We start from the raw sequence: 16,365 nt of genomic DNA on the forward strand, positions 1-16,365 counted from the left end.
TAGTTGCATTTAAATAGTCACTAAATTACCTCTGCAAAAACTCGGGTCCGTCCGGGATTTGAACCCGGGACCACTCACACCCGAAGCGAGTACCATACCCCTAGACCAACGGACCATGTATGACACTGAAACATGCTCAGCTCGTAGGCCTACAATATAACTAGTTGCATTTAAATAGTCACTAAATTACCTCTGCAAAAACTCGGGTCCGTCCGGCATTTGAACCCGGGACCACTCACACCCAAAGCGAGTATCATACCCCTAGACCAACGGACCATGTATGAAATAAAACAAGCTCAACTCATAAGCCTACCCTGTAGTTAGTTGCATTTAAATAGTCACTAAATTACCTCTGCAAAAACTCGGGTCCGTCCGGGATTTGAACCCGGGACCACTCACACCCGAAGCGAGTATCATACCCCTAGACCAACGGACGAAGTATGACACTGAAACATGCTCAGCTCGTAGTCCTTCAATTTAACTCGTTGCATTTGAATAGTCACCAAATTACTTCTGCAAAAACTCGGGTCCGTCCGGGTTTTGAACCCGGAACCACTCGCACCCAAAGCGAGCATCATACCCCTAGACCAACGGGCCATGTATGAAATAAAACATGCTCAACTCATAGGCCTACCCTGTAGTTACTTGAATTTAAATAGTCACTAAATTACTTCTGCAAAAACTCAGGTCCGTCCGGGATTTGAACCCGGGACCACTCACACCCGAAGCGAGTACCATACCCCTAGACCAACGGACCATGTATGACACTGAAACATGCTCAACTCGTAGGCCTACAATATAACTAGTTGCATTTAAATAGTCACTAAATTACCTCTGCAAAAACTCGGGTCCGTCCGGGATTTGAACCCGGGACCACTCACACCCAAAGCGAGTATCATACCCCTAGACCAACGGACCATGTATGACACTGAAACATGCTCAACTCGTAGTCCTTCAATTTAACTCGTTGCATTTAAATAGTCACTAAATTACCTCTGCAAAAACTCGGGTCCGTCCGGGATTTGAACCCGGGACCACTCACACCCGAAGCGAGTATCATACCCCTAGACCAACGGACGAAGTATGACACTGAAACATGCTCAGCTCGTAGTCCTTCAATTTAACTCGTTGCATTTGAATAGTCACCAAATTACCTCTGCAAAAACTCGGGTCCGTCCGGGATTTGAACCCGGGACCACTCACACCCAAAGCGAGTATCATACCCCTAGACCAACGGACCATGTATAAAATAAAACATGCTCAACTCATAGGCCTACCCTGTAGTTAGTTGCATTTAAATAGTCACTAAATTACCTCTGCAAAAACTCGGGTCCGTCCGGGATTTGAACCCGGGATCACTCACACCCGAAGCGAGTATCATACCCCTAGAACAACGGACGAAGTATGACACTGAAACATGCTCAGCTCGTAGTCCTACAATTTAACTAGTTACTTTTAAATAGTCACCAAATTACTTCTGCAAAAACACGGGTCCGTCCGGGATTTGAACCCGGGACCACTCGCACCCAAAGCGAGTATCATACCCCTAGACCAACGGACCATGTAAGAAATAAAACATGCTCAACTCATAGGCCTACCCTGTAGTTAGTTGCATTTAAATAGTCACTAAATTACCTCTGCAAAAACTCGGGTCCGTCCGGGATTTGAACCCGGGACCACTCACACCCGAAGCGAGTATCATACCCCTAGACCAACGGACGAAGTATGACACTGAAACATGCTCAGCTCGTAGTCCTTCAATTTAACTCGTTGCATTTGAATAGTCACCAAATTACCTCTGCAAAAACTCGGGTCCGTCCGGGATTTGAACCCGGGACCACTCACACCCGAAGCGAGTACCATACCCCTAGACCAACGGACCATGTATGACACTGAAACATGCTCAACTCGTAGGCCTACAATATAACTAGTTGCATTTAAATAGTCACTAAATTACCTCTGCAAAAACTCGGCTCCGTCCGGGATTTGAACCCGGGACCACTCACACCCAAAGCGAGTATCATACCCCTAGACCAACGGACCATGTATGACACTGAAACATGCTCAACTCGTAGTCCTTCAATTTAACTCGTTGCATTTGAATAGTCACCAAATTACCTCTGCAAAAACTCAGGTCCGTCCGGGATTTGAACCCGGGACCACTCACACCCGAAGCGAGTACCATACCCCTAGACCAACGGACCATGTATGACACTGAAACATGCTCAACTCGTAGGCCTACAATATAACTAGTTGCATTTAAATAGTCACTAAATTACCTCTGCAAAAACTCGGGTCCGTCCGGGATTTGAACCCGGGACCACTCACACCCAAAGCGAGTATCATACCCCTAGACCAACGGACCATGTATAAAATAAAACATGCTCAACTCATAGGCCTACCCTGTAGTTAGTTGCATTTAAATAGTCACTAAATTACCTCTGCAAAAACTCGGGTCCGTCCTGGATTTGAACCCGGGATCACTCACACCCGAAGCGAGTATCATACCCCTAGAACAACGGACGAAGTATGACACTGAAACATGCTCAGCTCGTAGTCCTACAATTTAACTAGTTACTTTTTAATAGTCACCAAATTACTTCTGCAAAAACACGGGTCCGTCCGGGATTTGAACCCGGGACCACTCGCACCCAAAGCGAGTATCATACCCCTAGACCAACGGACCATGTATGAAATAAAACATGCTCAACTCATAGGCCTACCCTGTAGTTAGTTGCATTTAAATAGTCACTAAATTACCTCTGCAAAAACTCGGGTCCGTCCGGGATTTGAACCCGGGACCACTCACACCCGAAGCGAGTATCATACCCCTAGACCAACGGACGAAGTATGACACTGAAACATGCTCAGCTCGTAGTCCTTCAATTTAACTCGTTGCATTTGAATAGTCACCAAATTACCTCTGCAAAAACTCGGGTCCGTCCGGGATTTTAACCCGGGACCACTCACACCCGAAGCGAGTACCATACCCCTAGACCAACGGACCATGTATGACACTGAAACAAGCTCAACTCGTAGGCCTACAATATAACTAGTTGCATTTAAATAGTCACTAAATTACCTCTGCAAAAACTCGGGTCCGTCCGGGATTTGAACCCGGGACCACTCACACCCAAAGCGAGTATCATACCCCTAGACCAACGGACCATGTATGAAATAAAACAAGCTCAACTCATAAGCCTACCCTGTAGTTAGTTGCATTTAAATAGTCACTAAATTACCTCTGCAAAAGCTCGGGTCCGTCCGGAATTTGAACCCGGGACCACTCACACCCGAAGCGAGTATCATACCCCTAGGCCAACGGACCATGTATGACACTGAAACATGCTCAACTCGTAGGCCTACAATAGAACTAGTAGCATTTGAATAGTCACTAAATTACCTCTGCAAAAACTCGGGTCCGTCCGGGATTTGAACCCGGGACCACTCACACCCAAAGCGAGTATCATACCCCTAGACCAACGGACCATGTATGAAATAAAACATGCTCAACTCATAGGCCTACCCTGTAGTTAGTTGCATTTAAATTGTCACTAAATTACCTCTGCAAAAACTCGGGTCCGTCCGGGATTTGAACCCGGGACCACTCACACCCGAAGCGAGTATCATACCCCTAGGCCAACGGACCATGTATGACACTGAAACATGCTCAACTCGTAGGCCTACAATATAACTAGTTGCTTTTGAATAGTCACTAAATTACCTCTGCAAAAACTCGGGTCCGTCCGGGATTTGAACCCGGGACCACTCACACCCGAAGCGAGTATCATACCCCTAGAACAACGGACGAAGTATGACACTGAAACATGCTCAGCTCGTAGTCCTACAATTTAACTAGTTACTTTTAAATAGTCACCAAATTACTTCTGCACAAACACGGGTCCGTCCGGGATTTGAACCCGGGACCACTCGCACCCAAAGCGAGTATCATACCCCTAGACCAACGGACCATGTATGAAATAAAACATGCTCAACTCATAGGCCTACCCTGTAGTTAGTTGCATTTAAATAGTCACTAAATTACCTCTGCAAAAACTCGGGTCCGTCCGGGATATGAACCCGGGACCACTCACACCCGAAGCGAGTATCATACCCCTAGGCCAACGGACCATGTATGACACTGAAACATGCTCAACTCATAGGCCTACAATATAACTAGTTGCATTTGAATAGTCTATAAATTACCTCTGCAAAAACTCGGGTCCGTCCGGGATTTGAACCCGGGACCACTCACACCCGAAGCGAGTATCATACCCCTAGACCAACGGACGAAGTATGACACTGAAACATGCTCAGCTCGTAGTCCTTCAATTTAACTCGTTGCATTTGAATAGTCACCAAATTACCTCTGCAAAAACTCGGGTGCGTCCGGGATTTGAACCCGGGACCACTCACACCCGAAGCGAGTACCATACCCCTAGACCAACGGACCATGTATGACACTGAAACATGCTCAACTCGTAGGCCTACAATATAACTAGTTGCATTTAAATAGTCACTAAATTACCTCTGCAAAAACTCGGGTCCGTCCGGGATTTGAACCCGGGACCACTCACACCCAAAGCGAGTATCATACCCCTAGACCAACGGACCATGTATGAAACAAAACATGCTCAACTCATAGGCCTACCCTGTAGTTAGTTGCATTTAAATAGTCACTAAATTACCTCTGCAAAAACTCGGGTCCGTCCGGGATTTGAACCCGGGACCACTCACACCCGAAGCGAGTATCATACCCCTAGACCAACGGACGAAGTATGACACTGAAACATGATCAGGTCGTAGTCCTACAATTTAACTAGTTACATTTAAATAGTCACCAAATTACTTCTGCAAAACTCGGGTCCGTCCGGGATTTGAACCCGCGACCACTCGCACCCAAAGCGAGTATCATACCCCTAGACCAACGGACCATGTATGACACTGAAACATGGTCAACTCGAAGGCCTACAATATAACTAGTTGCATTTAAATAGTCACTAAATTACCTCTGCAAAAACTCGGGTCCGTCCGGGATTTGAACCCGGGACCACTCACACCCGAAGCGAGTACCATACCCCTAGACCAACGGACCATGTATGACACTGAAACATGCTCAACTCGTAGGCCTACAATATAACTAGTTGCATTTAAATAGTCACTAAATTACCTCTGCAAAAACTCGGGTCCGTCCGGGATTTGAACCCGGGACCACTCACACCCAAAGCGAGTATCATACCCCTAGACCAACGGACCATGTATGAAATAAAACATGCTCAACTCATAGGCCTACCCTGTAGTTAGTTGCATTTAAATAGTCACTAAATTACCTCTGCAAAAACTCGGGTCCGTCCGGGATTTGAACCCGGGACCACTCATACCCGAAGCGAGTATCATACCCCTAGGCCCACGGACCATGTATGACACTGAAACATGCTCAACTCGTAGGCCTACAATATAACTAGTTGCATTTGAATAGTCACTAAATTACCTCTGCAAAAACTCGGGTCCGTCCGGGATTTTAACCCGGGAACACTCACACCCAAAGCGAGTATCATACCCCTAGACCAACGGACCATGTATGAAATAAAACATGCTCAACTCATAGGCCTACCCTGTAGTTAGTTGCATTTAAATAGTCACTAAATTACCTCTGCAAAAACTCGGGTCCGTCCGGGATTTGAACCCGGGACCACTCACACCCGAAGCGAGTATCATACCCCTAGACCAACGGACCATGTATGAAATAAAACATGCTCAGCTCGTAGTCCTTCAATTTAACTCGTTGCATTTGAATAGTCACCAAATTACTTCTGCAAAAACTCGGGTCCGTCCGGGATTTGAACCCGGGACCACTCACACCCGAAGCGAGTATCATACCCCTAGACCAACGGACGAAGTATGACACTGAAACATGCTCAACTCGTAGTCCTACAATTTAACTCGTTGCATTTAAATAGTCATCAAATTACATCTGCAAAAACACGGGTCCGTCCGGGATTTGAACCCGGGACCACTCGCACCCAAAGCGAGAATCATACCCCTAGACCAACGGACCATGTACGACACTGAAACATGCTCAACTCGTAGGCCTACAATATAAATAGTTGCATTTAAATAGTCACTAAATTACCTCTGCAAAAACTCGGGTCCGTCCTGGACTTGAACCCGGGACCACTCACACCCAAAGCGAGTATCATACCCCTAGACCAATGGACCATGGATGAAATAAAACATGCTCAACTCATAGGCCTAGCCTGTAGTTAGTTGCATTTAAATAGTCACTAAATTACCTCTGCAAAAACTCGGGTCCGTCCGGGATTCGAACCCGGGACCACTCACACCCGAAGCGAGTATCATACCCCTAGACCAACGGACGAAGTATGACACTGAAACATGCTCAACTCGAAGGCCTACAATATAACTAGTTGCATTTAAATAGTCACTAAATTACCTCTGCAAAAACTCGGGCCCGTCCGGGATTTGAACCCGGGACCACTCACATCCAAAGCGAGTATCATACCCCTAGACCAACGGACCATGTATGAAATAAAACATGCTCAACTCATAGGCCTACCCTGTAGTTAGTTGCATTTAAATAGTCACTAAATTACCTCTGCAAAAACTCGGGTCCGTCCGCGATTTGAACCCGGGACCACTCACACCCGAAGCGAGTACCATACCCCTAGACCAACGGACCATGTATGACACTGAAACATGCTCAACTCGTAGGCCTACAATATAACTAGTTGCATTTAAATAGTCACTAAATTACCTCTGCAAAAACTCGGGTCCGTCCGGGATTTGAACCCGGGACCACTCACACCCAAAGCGAGTATCATACCCCTAGACCAACGGACCATGTATGAAACAAAACATGCTCAACTCATAGGCCTACCCTGTAGTTAGTTGCATTTAAATAGTCACTAAATTACCTCTGCAAAAACTCGGGTCCGTCCGGGATTCGAACCCGGGACCACTCACACCCGAAGCGAGTATCATACCCCTAGACCAACGGACGAAGTATGACACTGAAACATGCTCAGCTCGTAGTCCTACAATTTAACTAGTTACATTTCAATAGTCACTAAATTACTTCTGCAAAACTCGGGTCCGTCCGGGATTTGAACCCGGGACCACTCGCACCCAAAGCGAGTATCATACCCCTAGACCAACGGACCATGTATGAAATAAAACATGCTCAACTCATAGGCCTACCCTGTAGTTAGTTGCATTTAAATAATCACTAAATTACCTCTGCAAAAACTCGGGTCCGTCCGGGATTTGAACCCGGGACCACTCACACCCGAAGCGAGTACCATACCCCTAGACCAACGGACCATGTATGACACTGAAACATTCTCAACTCGTAGGCCTACAATATAACTAGTTGCATTTAAATAGTCACTAAATTACCTCTGCAAAAACTCGGGTCCGTCCGGGATTTGAACCCGGGACCACTCACACCCGAAGCGAGTATCATACCCCTAGACCAACGGACGAAGTATGACACTGAAACATGCTCAGCTCGTTGTCCTTCAATTTAACTCGTTCCATTTGAATAGTCACCAAATTACTTCTGCAAAAACTCGGGTCCGTCCGAGATTTGAACCCGGGACCACTCGCACCCAAAGCGAGTATCATACCCCTAGACCAACGGACGATGTATGAAATAAAACATGCTCAACTCATAGGCCTACCCTGTAGTTAGTTGCATTTAAATTGTCACTAAATTACCTCTGCAAAAACTCGGGTCCGTCCGGGATTTGAACCCGGGACCACTCACACCCGAAGCGAGTATCATACCCCTAGGCCAACGGACCATGTATGACACTGAAACATGCTCAACTCGTAGGCCTACAATATAACTAGTTGCATTTGAATAGTCACTAAATTACCTCTGCAAAAACTCGGGTCCGTCCGGGATTTGAACCCGGGACCACTCACACCCGAAGCGAGTATCATACCCCTAGACCAACGGACGAAGTATGACACTAAAACATGCTCAGCTCGTAGTCCTTCAATTTAACTCGTTGCATTTGAATAGTCACCAAATTACCTCTGCAAAAACTCGGATCCGGCCGGGATTTGAACCCGGGACCACTCACACCCGAAGCGAGTATCATACCCCTAGGCCAACGGACCATGTATGACACTGAAACATGCTCAACTCGTAGGCCTACAATAGAACTAAAAGCATTTGAATAGTCACTAAATTACCTCTGCAAAAACTCGGGTCCGTCCGGGATATCAACCCGGGACCACTCACACCCAAAGCGAGTATCATACCCCTAGACCAACGGACCATGTATGAAATAAAACATGCTCAACTCATAGGCCTACCCTGTAGTTAGTTGCATTTAAATAGTCACTAAATTACCTCTGCAAAAACTCGGGTCCGTCCGGGATTTGAACCCGGGACCACTCACACCCGAAGCGAGTATCATACCCCTAGGCCAACGGACCATGTATGACACTGAAACATGCTCAACTCGTAGGCCTACAATATAACTAGTTGCTTTTGAATAGTCACTAAATTACCTCTGCCAAAACTCGGGTCCGTCCGGGATTTGAACCCGGGACCACTCACACCCGAAGCGAGTATCATACCCCTAGAACAACGGACGAAGTATGACACTGAAACATGCTCAGCTCGTAGTCCTACAATTTAACTAGTTACTTTTAAATAGTCACCAAATTACTTCTGCAAAAACACGGGTCCGTCCGGGATTTGAACCCGGGACCACTCGCACCCAAAGCGAGTATCATACCCCTAGACCAACGGACCATGTATGAAATAAAACATGCTCAACTCATAGGCCTACCCTGTAGTTAGTTGCATTTAAATAGTCACTAAATTACCTCTGCAAAAACTCGGGTCCGTCCGGGATTTGAACCCGGGACCACTCACACCCGAAGCGAGTATCATACCCCTAGGCCAACGGACCATGTATGACACTGAAACATGCTCAACTCATAGGCCTACAATATAACTAGTTGCATTTGAATAGTCTCTAAATTACCTCTGCAAAAACTCGGGTCCGTCCGGGATTTGAACCCGGGACCACTCAAACCCGAAGCGAGTATCATACCCCTAGACCAACGGACGAAGTATGACACTGAAACATGCTCAGCTCGTAGTCCTTCAATTTAACTCGTTGCATTTGAATAGTCACCAAATTACCTCTGCAAAAACTCGGGTGCGTCCGGGATTTGAACCCGGGACCACTCACACCCGAAGCGAGTACCATACCCCTAGACCAACGGACCATGTATGACACTGAAACATGCTCAACTCGTAGGCCTACAATATAACTAGTTGCATTTAAATAGTCACTAAATTACCTCTGCAAAAACTCGGGTCCGTCCGGGATTTGAACCCGGGACCACTCACACCCAAAGCGAGTATCATACCCCTAGACCAACGGACCATGTATGAAACAAAACATGCTCAACTCATAGGCCTACCCTGTAGTTAGTTGCATTTAAATAGTCACTAAATTACCTCTGCAAAAACTCGGGTCCGTCCGGGATTTGAACCCGGGACCACTCACACCCGAAGCGAGTATCATACCCCTAGACCAACGGACGAAGTATGACACTGAAACATGATCAGGTCGTAGTCCTACAATTTAACTAGTTACATTTAAATAGTCACCAAATTACTTCTGCAAAACTCGGGTCCGTCCGGGATTTGAACCCGCGACCACTCGCACCCAAAGCGAGTATCATACCCCTAGACCAACGGACCATGTATGACACTGAAACATGGTCAACTCGAAGGCCTACAATATAACTAGTTGCATTTAAATAGTCACTAAATTACCTCTGCAAAAACTCGGGTCCGTCCGGGATTTGAACCCGGGACCACTCACACCCGAAGCGAGTACCATACCCCTAGACCAACGGACCATGTATGACACTGAAACATGCTCAACTCGTAGGCCTACAATATAACTAGTTGCATTTAAATAGTCACTAAATTACCTCTGCAAAAACTCGGGTCCGTCCGGGATTTGAACCCGGGACCACTCACACCCAAAGCGAGTATCATACCCCTAGACCAACGGACCATGTATGAAATAAAACATGCTCAACTCATAGGCCTACCCTGTAGTTAGTTGCATTTAAATAGTCACTAAATTACCTCTGCAAAAACTCGGGTCCGTCCGGGATTTGAACCCGGGACCACTCATACCCGAAGCGAGTATCATACCCCTAGGCCCACGGACCATGTATGACACTGAAACATGCTCAACTCGTAGGCCTACAATATAACTAGTTGCATTTGAATAGTCACTAAATTACCTCTGCAAAAACTCGGGTCCGTCCGGGATTTTAACCCGGGAACACTCACACCCAAAGCGAGTATCATACCCCTAGACCAACGGACCATGTATGAAATAAAACATGCTCAACTCATAGGCCTACCCTGTAGTTAGTTGCATTTAAATAGTCACTAAATTACCTCTGCAAAAACTCGGGTCCGTCCGGGATTTGAACCCGGGACCACTCACACCCGAAGCGAGTATCATACCCCTAGACCAACGGACCATGTATGAAATAAAACATGCTCAGCTCGTAGTCCTTCAATTTAACTCGTTGCATTTGAATAGTCACCAAATTACTTCTGCAAAAACTCGGGTCCGTCCGGGATTTGAACCCGGGACCACTCACACCCGAAGCGAGTATCATACCCCTAGACCAACGGACGAAGTATGACACTGAAACATGCTCAACTCGTAGTCCTACAATTTAACTCGTTGCATTTAAATAGTCATCAAATTACATCTGCAAAAACACGGGTCCGTCCGGGATTTGAACCCGGGACCACTCGCACCCAAAGCGAGAATCATACCCCTAGACCAACGGACCATGTACGACACTGAAACATGCTCAACTCGTAGGCCTACAATATAAATAGTTGCATTTAAATAGTCACTAAATTACCTCTGCAAAAACTCGGGTCCGTCCTGGACTTGAACCCGGGACCACTCACACCCAAAGCGAGTATCATACCCCTAGACCAATGGACCATGGATGAAATAAAACATGCTCAACTCATAGGCCTAGCCTGTAGTTAGTTGCATTTAAATAGTCACTAAATTACCTCTGCAAAAACTCGGGTCCGTCCGGGATTCGAACCCGGGACCACTCACACCCGAAGCGAGTATCATACCCCTAGACCAACGGACGAAGTATGACACTGAAACATGCTCAACTCGAAGGCCTACAATATAACTAGTTGCATTTAAATAGTCACTAAATTACCTCTGCAAAAACTCGGGCCCGTCCGGGATTTGAACCCGGGACCACTCACATCCAAAGCGAGTATCATACCCCTAGACCAACGGACCATGTATGAAATAAAACATGCTCAACTCATAGGCCTACCCTGTAGTTAGTTGCATTTAAATAGTCACTAAATTACCTCTGCAAAAACTCGGGTCCGTCCGGGATTTGAACCCGGGACCACTCACACCCGAAGCGAGTATCATACCCCTAGACCAACGGACGAAGTATGACACTGAAACATGCTCAGCTCGTTGTCCTTCAATTTAACTCGTTCCATTTGAATAGTCACCAAATTACTTCTGCAAAAACTCGGGTCCGTCCGAGATTTGAACCCGGGACCACTCGCACCCAAAGCGAGTATCATACCCCTAGACCAACGGACGATGTATGAAATAAAACATGCTCAACTCATAGGCCTACCCTGTAGTTAGTTGCATTTAAATTGTCACTAAATTACCTCTGCAAAAACTCGGGTCCGTCCGGGATTTGAACCCGGGACCACTCACACCCGAAGCGAGTATCATACCCCTAGGCCAACGGACCATGTATGACACTGAAACATGCTCAACTCGTAGGCCTACAATATAACTAGTTGCATTTGAATAGTCACTAAATTACCTCTGCAAAAACTCGGGTCCGTCCGGGATTTGAACCCGGGACCACTCACACCCGAAGCGAGTATCATACCCCTAGACCAACGGACGAAGTATGACACTAAAACATGCTCAGCTCGTAGTCCTTCAATTTAACTCGTTGCATTTGAATAGTCACCAAATTACCTCTGCAAAAACTCGGATCCGGCCGGGATTTGAACCCGGGACCACTCACACCCGAAGCGAGTATCATACCCCTAGGCCAACGGACCATGTATGACACTGAAACATGCTCAACTCGTAGGCCTACAATAGAACTAAAAGCATTTGAATAGTCACTAAATTACCTCTGCAAAAACTCGGGTCCGTCCGGGATATCAACCCGGGACCACTCACACCCAAAGCGAGTATCATACCCCTAGACCAACGGACCATGTATGAAATAAAACATGCTCAACTCATAGGCCTACCCTGTAGTTAGTTGCATTTAAATAGTCACTAAATTACCTCTGCAAAAACTCGGGTCCGTCCGGGATTTGAACCCGGGACCACTCACACCCGAAGCGAGTACCATACCCCTAGACCAACGGACCATGTATGACACTGAAACATGCTCAACTCGTAGGCCTACAATATAACTAGTTGCATTTAAATAGTCACTAAATTACCTCTGCAAAAACTCGGGTCCGTCCGGGATTTGAACCCGGGACCACTCACACCCAAAGCGAGTATCATACCCCTAGACCAACGGACCATGTATGAAATAAAACATGCTCAACTCATAGGCCTACCCTGTAGTTAGTTGCATTTAAATAGTCACTAAATTACCTCTGCAAAAACTCGGGTCCGTCCGGGATTTGAACCCGGGACCACTCATACCCGAAGCGAGTATCATACCCCTAGGCCCACGGACCATGTATGACACTGAAACATGCTCAACTCGTAGGCCTACAATATAACTAGTTGCATTTGAATAGTCACTAAATTACCTCTGCAAAAACTCGGGTCCGTCCGGGATTTTAACCCGGGAACACTCACACCCAAAGCGAGTATCATACCCCTAGACCAACGGACCATGTATGAAATAAAACATGCTCAACTCATAGGCCTACCCTGTAGTTAGTTGCATTTAAATAGTCACTAAATTACCTCTGCAAAAACTCGGGTCCGTCCGGGATTTGAACCCGGGACCACTCACACCCGAAGCGAGTATCATACCCCTAGACCAACGGACCATGTATGAAATAAAACATGCTCAGCTCGTAGTCCTTCAATTTAACTCGTTGCATTTGAATAGTCACCAAATTACTTCTGCAAAAACTCGGGTCCGTCCGGGATTTGAACCCGGGACCACTCACACCCGAAGCGAGTATCATACCCCTAGACCAACGGACGAAGTATGACACTGAAACATGCTCAACTCGTAGTCCTACAATTTAACTCGTTGCATTTAAATAGTCATCAAATTACATCTGCAAAAACACGGGTCCGTCCGGGATTTGAACCCGGGACCACTCGCACCCAAAGCGAGAATCATACCCCTAGACCAACGGACCATGTACGACACTGAAACATGCTCAACTCGTAGGCCTACAATATAAATAGTTGCATTTAAATAGTCACTAAATTACCTCTGCAAAAACTCGGGTCCGTCCTGGACTTGAACCCGGGACCACTCACACCCAAAGCGAGTATCATACCCCTAGACCAATGGACCATGGATGAAATAAAACATGCTCAACTCATAGGCCTAGCCTGTAGTTAGTTGCATTTAAATAGTCACTAAATTACCTCTGCAAAAACTCGGGTCCGTCCGGGATTCGAACCCGGGACCACTCACACCCGAAGCGAGTATCATACCCCTAGACCAACGGACGAAGTATGACACTGAAACATGCTCAACTCGAAGGCCTACAATATAACTAGTTGCATTTAAATAGTCACTAAATTACCTCTGCAAAAACTCGGGCCCGTCCGGGATTTGAACCCGGGACCACTCACATCCAAAGCGAGTATCATACCCCTAGACCAACGGACCATGTATGAAATAAAACATGCTCAACTCATAGGCCTACCCTGTAGTTAGTTGCATTTAAATAGTCACTAAATTACCTCTGCAAAAACTCGGGTCCGTCCGGGATTTGAACCCGGGACCACTCACACCCGAAGCGAGTATCATACCCCTAGACCAACGGACGAAGTATGACACTGAAACATGCTCAGCTCGTTGTCCTTCAATTTAACTCGTTCCATTTGAATAGTCACCAAATTACTTCTGCAAAAACTCGGGTCCGTCCGAGATTTGAACCCGGGACCACTCGCACCCAAAGCGAGTATCATACCCCTAGACCAACGGACGATGTATGAAATAAAACATGCTCAACTCATAGGCCTACCCTGTAGTTAGTTGCATTTAAATTGTCACTAAATTACCTCTGCAAAAACTCGGGTCCGTCCGGGATTTGAACCCGGGACCACTCACACCCGAAGCGAGTATCATACCCCTAGGCCAACGGACCATGTATGACACTGAAACATGCTCAACTCGTAGGCCTACAATATAACTAGTTGCATTTGAATAGTCACTAAATTACCTCTGCAAAAACTCGGGTCCGTCCGGGATTTGAACCCGGGACCACTCACACCCGAAGCGAGTATCATACCCCTAGACCAACGGACGAAGTATGACACTAAAACATGCTCAGCTCGTAGTCCTTCAATTTAACTCGTTGCATTTGAATAGTCACCAAATTACCTCTGCAAAAACTCGGATCCGGCCGGGATTTGAACCCGGGACCACTCACACCCGAAGCGAGTATCATACCCCTAGGCCAACGGACCATGTATGACACTGAAACATGCTCAACTCGTAGGCCTACAATAGAACTAAAAGCATTTGAATAGTCACTAAATTACCTCTGCAAAAACTCGGGTCCGTCCGGGATATCAACCCGGGACCACTCACACCCAAAGCGAGTATCATACCCCTAGACCAACGGACCATGTATGAAATAAAACATGCTCAACTCATAGGCCTACCCTGTAGTTAGTTGCATTTAAATAGTCACTAAATTACCTCTGCAAAAACTCGGGTCCGTCCGGGATTTGAACCCGGGACCACTCACACCCGAAGCGAGTATCATACCCCTAGGCCAACGGACCATGTATGACACTGAAACATGCTCAACTCGTAGGCCTACAATATAACTAGTTGCTTTTGAATAGTCACTAAATTACCTCTGCAAAAACTCGGGTCCGTCCGGGATTTGAACCCGGGACCACTCACACCCGAAGCGAGTATCATACCCCTAGAACAACGGACGAAGTATGACACTGAAACATGCTCAGCTCGTAGTCCTACAATTTAACTAGTTACTTTTAAATAGTCACCAAATTACTTCTGCAAAAACACGGGTCCGTCCGGGATTTGAACCCGGGACCACTCGCACCCAAAGCGAGTATCATACCCCTAGACCAACGGACCATGTATGAAATAAAACATGCTCAACTCATAGGCCTACCCTGTAGTTAGTTGCATTTAAATAGTCACTAAATTACCTCTGCAAAAACTCGGGTCCGTCCGGGATTTGAACCCGGGACCACTCACACCCGAAGCGAGTATCATACCCCTAGGCCAACGGACCATGTATGACACTGAAACATGCTCAACTCATAGGCCTACAATATAACTAGTTGCATTTGAATAGTCTCTAAATTACCTCTGCAAAAACTCGGGTCCGTCCGGGATTTGAACCCGGGACCACTCAAACCCGAAGCGAGTATCATACCCCTAGACCAACGGACGAAGTATGACACTGAAACATGCTCAGCTCGTAGTCCTTCAATTTAACTCGTTGCATTTGAATAGTCACCAAATTACCTCTGCAAAAACTCGGGTGCGTCCGGGATTTGAACCCGGGACCACTCACACCCGAAGCGAGTACCATACCCCTAGACCAACGGACCATGTATGACACTGAAACATGCTCAACTCGTAGGCCTACAATATAACTAGTTGCATTTAAATAGTCACTAAATTACCTCTGCAAAAACTCGGGTCCGTCCGGGATTTGAACCCGGGACCACTCACACCCAAAGCGAGTATCATACCCCTAGACCAACGGACCATGTATGAAACAAAACATGCTCAACTCATAGGCCTACCCTGTAGTTAGTTGCATTTAAATAGTCACTAAATTACCTCTGCAAAAACTCGGGTCCGTCCGGGATTTGAACCCGGGACCACTCACACCCGAAGCGAGTATCATACCCCTAGACCAACGGACGAAGTATGACACTGAAACATGATCAGGTCGTAGTCCTACAATTTAACTAGTTACATTTAAATAGTCACCAAATTACTTCTGCAAAACTCGGGTCCGTCCGGGATTTGAACCCGCGACCACTCGCACCCAAAGCGAGTATCATACCCCTAGACCAACGGACCATGTATGACACTGAAACATGGTCAACTCGA

At 46.6% G+C, this 16,365-nt stretch overlaps 65 non-coding genes across 65 annotated transcripts; all 65 read right to left on the minus strand.

The window, feature by feature from the left end:
- Positions 1 to 43: 43 nt before the first annotated feature.
- On the minus strand, positions 44 to 115 carry TRNAP-CGG (transfer RNA proline (anticodon CGG)). The gene has a single exon. It is a non-coding gene; the product is annotated as a tRNA-Pro (tRNA).
- A 247-nt stretch (positions 116 to 362) lies between these two features.
- TRNAP-CGG (transfer RNA proline (anticodon CGG)) lies at positions 363 to 436 on the minus strand. The gene has a single exon. It is a non-coding gene; the product is annotated as a tRNA-Pro (tRNA).
- Positions 437 to 685: 249 nt separating this feature from the next.
- TRNAP-CGG (transfer RNA proline (anticodon CGG)) lies at positions 686 to 757 on the minus strand. The gene has a single exon. It is a non-coding gene; the product is annotated as a tRNA-Pro (tRNA).
- An 89-nt stretch (positions 758 to 846) lies between these two features.
- Positions 847 to 918, minus strand: TRNAP-UGG (transfer RNA proline (anticodon UGG)). Its single transcript has one exon. It is a non-coding gene; the product is annotated as a tRNA-Pro (tRNA).
- An 87-nt stretch (positions 919 to 1,005) lies between these two features.
- TRNAP-CGG (transfer RNA proline (anticodon CGG)) lies at positions 1,006 to 1,079 on the minus strand. Its single transcript has one exon. It is a non-coding gene; the product is annotated as a tRNA-Pro (tRNA).
- Positions 1,080 to 1,168: 89 nt separating this feature from the next.
- On the minus strand, positions 1,169 to 1,240 carry TRNAP-UGG (transfer RNA proline (anticodon UGG)). The gene has a single exon. It is a non-coding gene; the product is annotated as a tRNA-Pro (tRNA).
- A 249-nt stretch (positions 1,241 to 1,489) lies between these two features.
- TRNAP-UGG (transfer RNA proline (anticodon UGG)) lies at positions 1,490 to 1,561 on the minus strand. Its single transcript has one exon. It is a non-coding gene; the product is annotated as a tRNA-Pro (tRNA).
- An 86-nt stretch (positions 1,562 to 1,647) lies between these two features.
- On the minus strand, positions 1,648 to 1,721 carry TRNAP-CGG (transfer RNA proline (anticodon CGG)). The gene has a single exon. It is a non-coding gene; the product is annotated as a tRNA-Pro (tRNA).
- An 89-nt stretch (positions 1,722 to 1,810) lies between these two features.
- TRNAP-CGG (transfer RNA proline (anticodon CGG)) lies at positions 1,811 to 1,882 on the minus strand. Its single transcript has one exon. It is a non-coding gene; the product is annotated as a tRNA-Pro (tRNA).
- Positions 1,883 to 2,132: 250 nt separating this feature from the next.
- TRNAP-CGG (transfer RNA proline (anticodon CGG)) lies at positions 2,133 to 2,204 on the minus strand. The gene has a single exon. It is a non-coding gene; the product is annotated as a tRNA-Pro (tRNA).
- An 89-nt stretch (positions 2,205 to 2,293) lies between these two features.
- Positions 2,294 to 2,365, minus strand: TRNAP-UGG (transfer RNA proline (anticodon UGG)). The gene has a single exon. It is a non-coding gene; the product is annotated as a tRNA-Pro (tRNA).
- A 249-nt stretch (positions 2,366 to 2,614) lies between these two features.
- TRNAP-UGG (transfer RNA proline (anticodon UGG)) lies at positions 2,615 to 2,686 on the minus strand. Its single transcript has one exon. It is a non-coding gene; the product is annotated as a tRNA-Pro (tRNA).
- Positions 2,687 to 2,772: 86 nt separating this feature from the next.
- Positions 2,773 to 2,846, minus strand: TRNAP-CGG (transfer RNA proline (anticodon CGG)). The gene has a single exon. It is a non-coding gene; the product is annotated as a tRNA-Pro (tRNA).
- An 89-nt stretch (positions 2,847 to 2,935) lies between these two features.
- On the minus strand, positions 2,936 to 3,007 carry TRNAP-CGG (transfer RNA proline (anticodon CGG)). Its single transcript has one exon. It is a non-coding gene; the product is annotated as a tRNA-Pro (tRNA).
- Positions 3,008 to 3,096: 89 nt separating this feature from the next.
- Positions 3,097 to 3,168, minus strand: TRNAP-UGG (transfer RNA proline (anticodon UGG)). Its single transcript has one exon. It is a non-coding gene; the product is annotated as a tRNA-Pro (tRNA).
- A 249-nt stretch (positions 3,169 to 3,417) lies between these two features.
- On the minus strand, positions 3,418 to 3,489 carry TRNAP-UGG (transfer RNA proline (anticodon UGG)). The gene has a single exon. It is a non-coding gene; the product is annotated as a tRNA-Pro (tRNA).
- An 88-nt stretch (positions 3,490 to 3,577) lies between these two features.
- TRNAP-CGG (transfer RNA proline (anticodon CGG)) lies at positions 3,578 to 3,649 on the minus strand. The gene has a single exon. It is a non-coding gene; the product is annotated as a tRNA-Pro (tRNA).
- Positions 3,650 to 3,899: 250 nt separating this feature from the next.
- TRNAP-UGG (transfer RNA proline (anticodon UGG)) lies at positions 3,900 to 3,971 on the minus strand. The gene has a single exon. It is a non-coding gene; the product is annotated as a tRNA-Pro (tRNA).
- Positions 3,972 to 4,218: 247 nt separating this feature from the next.
- TRNAP-CGG (transfer RNA proline (anticodon CGG)) lies at positions 4,219 to 4,292 on the minus strand. Its single transcript has one exon. It is a non-coding gene; the product is annotated as a tRNA-Pro (tRNA).
- A 250-nt stretch (positions 4,293 to 4,542) lies between these two features.
- TRNAP-UGG (transfer RNA proline (anticodon UGG)) lies at positions 4,543 to 4,614 on the minus strand. Its single transcript has one exon. It is a non-coding gene; the product is annotated as a tRNA-Pro (tRNA).
- Positions 4,615 to 4,700: 86 nt separating this feature from the next.
- TRNAP-CGG (transfer RNA proline (anticodon CGG)) lies at positions 4,701 to 4,774 on the minus strand. Its single transcript has one exon. It is a non-coding gene; the product is annotated as a tRNA-Pro (tRNA).
- A 249-nt stretch (positions 4,775 to 5,023) lies between these two features.
- On the minus strand, positions 5,024 to 5,095 carry TRNAP-CGG (transfer RNA proline (anticodon CGG)). Its single transcript has one exon. It is a non-coding gene; the product is annotated as a tRNA-Pro (tRNA).
- An 89-nt stretch (positions 5,096 to 5,184) lies between these two features.
- On the minus strand, positions 5,185 to 5,256 carry TRNAP-UGG (transfer RNA proline (anticodon UGG)). The gene has a single exon. It is a non-coding gene; the product is annotated as a tRNA-Pro (tRNA).
- Positions 5,257 to 5,665: 409 nt separating this feature from the next.
- TRNAP-CGG (transfer RNA proline (anticodon CGG)) lies at positions 5,666 to 5,737 on the minus strand. Its single transcript has one exon. It is a non-coding gene; the product is annotated as a tRNA-Pro (tRNA).
- Positions 5,738 to 5,823: 86 nt separating this feature from the next.
- TRNAP-CGG (transfer RNA proline (anticodon CGG)) lies at positions 5,824 to 5,897 on the minus strand. Its single transcript has one exon. It is a non-coding gene; the product is annotated as a tRNA-Pro (tRNA).
- An 89-nt stretch (positions 5,898 to 5,986) lies between these two features.
- On the minus strand, positions 5,987 to 6,058 carry TRNAP-UGG (transfer RNA proline (anticodon UGG)). Its single transcript has one exon. It is a non-coding gene; the product is annotated as a tRNA-Pro (tRNA).
- Positions 6,059 to 6,305: 247 nt separating this feature from the next.
- Positions 6,306 to 6,379, minus strand: TRNAP-CGG (transfer RNA proline (anticodon CGG)). The gene has a single exon. It is a non-coding gene; the product is annotated as a tRNA-Pro (tRNA).
- An 89-nt stretch (positions 6,380 to 6,468) lies between these two features.
- TRNAP-UGG (transfer RNA proline (anticodon UGG)) lies at positions 6,469 to 6,540 on the minus strand. The gene has a single exon. It is a non-coding gene; the product is annotated as a tRNA-Pro (tRNA).
- A 249-nt stretch (positions 6,541 to 6,789) lies between these two features.
- TRNAP-UGG (transfer RNA proline (anticodon UGG)) lies at positions 6,790 to 6,861 on the minus strand. The gene has a single exon. It is a non-coding gene; the product is annotated as a tRNA-Pro (tRNA).
- Positions 6,862 to 6,947: 86 nt separating this feature from the next.
- TRNAP-CGG (transfer RNA proline (anticodon CGG)) lies at positions 6,948 to 7,021 on the minus strand. The gene has a single exon. It is a non-coding gene; the product is annotated as a tRNA-Pro (tRNA).
- Positions 7,022 to 7,109: 88 nt separating this feature from the next.
- TRNAP-UGG (transfer RNA proline (anticodon UGG)) lies at positions 7,110 to 7,181 on the minus strand. Its single transcript has one exon. It is a non-coding gene; the product is annotated as a tRNA-Pro (tRNA).
- Positions 7,182 to 7,269: 88 nt separating this feature from the next.
- TRNAP-CGG (transfer RNA proline (anticodon CGG)) lies at positions 7,270 to 7,341 on the minus strand. Its single transcript has one exon. It is a non-coding gene; the product is annotated as a tRNA-Pro (tRNA).
- Positions 7,342 to 7,428: 87 nt separating this feature from the next.
- On the minus strand, positions 7,429 to 7,502 carry TRNAP-CGG (transfer RNA proline (anticodon CGG)). Its single transcript has one exon. It is a non-coding gene; the product is annotated as a tRNA-Pro (tRNA).
- Positions 7,503 to 7,751: 249 nt separating this feature from the next.
- TRNAP-CGG (transfer RNA proline (anticodon CGG)) lies at positions 7,752 to 7,823 on the minus strand. Its single transcript has one exon. It is a non-coding gene; the product is annotated as a tRNA-Pro (tRNA).
- Positions 7,824 to 7,910: 87 nt separating this feature from the next.
- On the minus strand, positions 7,911 to 7,984 carry TRNAP-CGG (transfer RNA proline (anticodon CGG)). Its single transcript has one exon. It is a non-coding gene; the product is annotated as a tRNA-Pro (tRNA).
- A 410-nt stretch (positions 7,985 to 8,394) lies between these two features.
- TRNAP-CGG (transfer RNA proline (anticodon CGG)) lies at positions 8,395 to 8,466 on the minus strand. The gene has a single exon. It is a non-coding gene; the product is annotated as a tRNA-Pro (tRNA).
- Positions 8,467 to 8,716: 250 nt separating this feature from the next.
- TRNAP-UGG (transfer RNA proline (anticodon UGG)) lies at positions 8,717 to 8,788 on the minus strand. The gene has a single exon. It is a non-coding gene; the product is annotated as a tRNA-Pro (tRNA).
- Positions 8,789 to 8,876: 88 nt separating this feature from the next.
- Positions 8,877 to 8,948, minus strand: TRNAP-CGG (transfer RNA proline (anticodon CGG)). Its single transcript has one exon. It is a non-coding gene; the product is annotated as a tRNA-Pro (tRNA).
- Positions 8,949 to 9,359: 411 nt separating this feature from the next.
- Positions 9,360 to 9,431, minus strand: TRNAP-UGG (transfer RNA proline (anticodon UGG)). Its single transcript has one exon. It is a non-coding gene; the product is annotated as a tRNA-Pro (tRNA).
- An 86-nt stretch (positions 9,432 to 9,517) lies between these two features.
- TRNAP-CGG (transfer RNA proline (anticodon CGG)) lies at positions 9,518 to 9,591 on the minus strand. Its single transcript has one exon. It is a non-coding gene; the product is annotated as a tRNA-Pro (tRNA).
- Positions 9,592 to 9,840: 249 nt separating this feature from the next.
- TRNAP-CGG (transfer RNA proline (anticodon CGG)) lies at positions 9,841 to 9,912 on the minus strand. Its single transcript has one exon. It is a non-coding gene; the product is annotated as a tRNA-Pro (tRNA).
- Positions 9,913 to 10,001: 89 nt separating this feature from the next.
- On the minus strand, positions 10,002 to 10,073 carry TRNAP-UGG (transfer RNA proline (anticodon UGG)). The gene has a single exon. It is a non-coding gene; the product is annotated as a tRNA-Pro (tRNA).
- A 409-nt stretch (positions 10,074 to 10,482) lies between these two features.
- On the minus strand, positions 10,483 to 10,554 carry TRNAP-CGG (transfer RNA proline (anticodon CGG)). The gene has a single exon. It is a non-coding gene; the product is annotated as a tRNA-Pro (tRNA).
- An 86-nt stretch (positions 10,555 to 10,640) lies between these two features.
- Positions 10,641 to 10,714, minus strand: TRNAP-CGG (transfer RNA proline (anticodon CGG)). Its single transcript has one exon. It is a non-coding gene; the product is annotated as a tRNA-Pro (tRNA).
- An 89-nt stretch (positions 10,715 to 10,803) lies between these two features.
- On the minus strand, positions 10,804 to 10,875 carry TRNAP-UGG (transfer RNA proline (anticodon UGG)). Its single transcript has one exon. It is a non-coding gene; the product is annotated as a tRNA-Pro (tRNA).
- A 247-nt stretch (positions 10,876 to 11,122) lies between these two features.
- On the minus strand, positions 11,123 to 11,196 carry TRNAP-CGG (transfer RNA proline (anticodon CGG)). Its single transcript has one exon. It is a non-coding gene; the product is annotated as a tRNA-Pro (tRNA).
- An 89-nt stretch (positions 11,197 to 11,285) lies between these two features.
- Positions 11,286 to 11,357, minus strand: TRNAP-UGG (transfer RNA proline (anticodon UGG)). The gene has a single exon. It is a non-coding gene; the product is annotated as a tRNA-Pro (tRNA).
- An 86-nt stretch (positions 11,358 to 11,443) lies between these two features.
- TRNAP-CGG (transfer RNA proline (anticodon CGG)) lies at positions 11,444 to 11,517 on the minus strand. Its single transcript has one exon. It is a non-coding gene; the product is annotated as a tRNA-Pro (tRNA).
- A 249-nt stretch (positions 11,518 to 11,766) lies between these two features.
- Positions 11,767 to 11,838, minus strand: TRNAP-CGG (transfer RNA proline (anticodon CGG)). The gene has a single exon. It is a non-coding gene; the product is annotated as a tRNA-Pro (tRNA).
- Positions 11,839 to 11,925: 87 nt separating this feature from the next.
- TRNAP-CGG (transfer RNA proline (anticodon CGG)) lies at positions 11,926 to 11,999 on the minus strand. Its single transcript has one exon. It is a non-coding gene; the product is annotated as a tRNA-Pro (tRNA).
- A 410-nt stretch (positions 12,000 to 12,409) lies between these two features.
- Positions 12,410 to 12,481, minus strand: TRNAP-CGG (transfer RNA proline (anticodon CGG)). Its single transcript has one exon. It is a non-coding gene; the product is annotated as a tRNA-Pro (tRNA).
- Positions 12,482 to 12,570: 89 nt separating this feature from the next.
- Positions 12,571 to 12,642, minus strand: TRNAP-UGG (transfer RNA proline (anticodon UGG)). Its single transcript has one exon. It is a non-coding gene; the product is annotated as a tRNA-Pro (tRNA).
- Positions 12,643 to 13,051: 409 nt separating this feature from the next.
- On the minus strand, positions 13,052 to 13,123 carry TRNAP-CGG (transfer RNA proline (anticodon CGG)). The gene has a single exon. It is a non-coding gene; the product is annotated as a tRNA-Pro (tRNA).
- Positions 13,124 to 13,209: 86 nt separating this feature from the next.
- TRNAP-CGG (transfer RNA proline (anticodon CGG)) lies at positions 13,210 to 13,283 on the minus strand. Its single transcript has one exon. It is a non-coding gene; the product is annotated as a tRNA-Pro (tRNA).
- An 89-nt stretch (positions 13,284 to 13,372) lies between these two features.
- TRNAP-UGG (transfer RNA proline (anticodon UGG)) lies at positions 13,373 to 13,444 on the minus strand. The gene has a single exon. It is a non-coding gene; the product is annotated as a tRNA-Pro (tRNA).
- A 247-nt stretch (positions 13,445 to 13,691) lies between these two features.
- On the minus strand, positions 13,692 to 13,765 carry TRNAP-CGG (transfer RNA proline (anticodon CGG)). Its single transcript has one exon. It is a non-coding gene; the product is annotated as a tRNA-Pro (tRNA).
- Positions 13,766 to 13,854: 89 nt separating this feature from the next.
- On the minus strand, positions 13,855 to 13,926 carry TRNAP-UGG (transfer RNA proline (anticodon UGG)). The gene has a single exon. It is a non-coding gene; the product is annotated as a tRNA-Pro (tRNA).
- An 86-nt stretch (positions 13,927 to 14,012) lies between these two features.
- Positions 14,013 to 14,086, minus strand: TRNAP-CGG (transfer RNA proline (anticodon CGG)). Its single transcript has one exon. It is a non-coding gene; the product is annotated as a tRNA-Pro (tRNA).
- Positions 14,087 to 14,335: 249 nt separating this feature from the next.
- On the minus strand, positions 14,336 to 14,407 carry TRNAP-CGG (transfer RNA proline (anticodon CGG)). The gene has a single exon. It is a non-coding gene; the product is annotated as a tRNA-Pro (tRNA).
- An 87-nt stretch (positions 14,408 to 14,494) lies between these two features.
- Positions 14,495 to 14,568, minus strand: TRNAP-CGG (transfer RNA proline (anticodon CGG)). Its single transcript has one exon. It is a non-coding gene; the product is annotated as a tRNA-Pro (tRNA).
- Positions 14,569 to 14,978: 410 nt separating this feature from the next.
- Positions 14,979 to 15,050, minus strand: TRNAP-CGG (transfer RNA proline (anticodon CGG)). Its single transcript has one exon. It is a non-coding gene; the product is annotated as a tRNA-Pro (tRNA).
- Positions 15,051 to 15,300: 250 nt separating this feature from the next.
- TRNAP-UGG (transfer RNA proline (anticodon UGG)) lies at positions 15,301 to 15,372 on the minus strand. The gene has a single exon. It is a non-coding gene; the product is annotated as a tRNA-Pro (tRNA).
- An 88-nt stretch (positions 15,373 to 15,460) lies between these two features.
- TRNAP-CGG (transfer RNA proline (anticodon CGG)) lies at positions 15,461 to 15,532 on the minus strand. Its single transcript has one exon. It is a non-coding gene; the product is annotated as a tRNA-Pro (tRNA).
- A 411-nt stretch (positions 15,533 to 15,943) lies between these two features.
- On the minus strand, positions 15,944 to 16,015 carry TRNAP-UGG (transfer RNA proline (anticodon UGG)). The gene has a single exon. It is a non-coding gene; the product is annotated as a tRNA-Pro (tRNA).
- An 86-nt stretch (positions 16,016 to 16,101) lies between these two features.
- Positions 16,102 to 16,175, minus strand: TRNAP-CGG (transfer RNA proline (anticodon CGG)). Its single transcript has one exon. It is a non-coding gene; the product is annotated as a tRNA-Pro (tRNA).
- Between the last annotated feature and the right edge of the window lie 190 nt (positions 16,176 to 16,365).

The sequence above is a fragment of the Phalangium opilio genome, unplaced genomic scaffold (genome assembly GCF_054372755.1).
Source record: "Phalangium opilio isolate 3A_F unplaced genomic scaffold, DU_Popi_V2 ptg000487l_1, whole genome shotgun sequence".
NCBI classification, from domain to species: Eukaryota; Metazoa; Arthropoda; class Arachnida; order Opiliones; family Phalangiidae; genus Phalangium; species Phalangium opilio.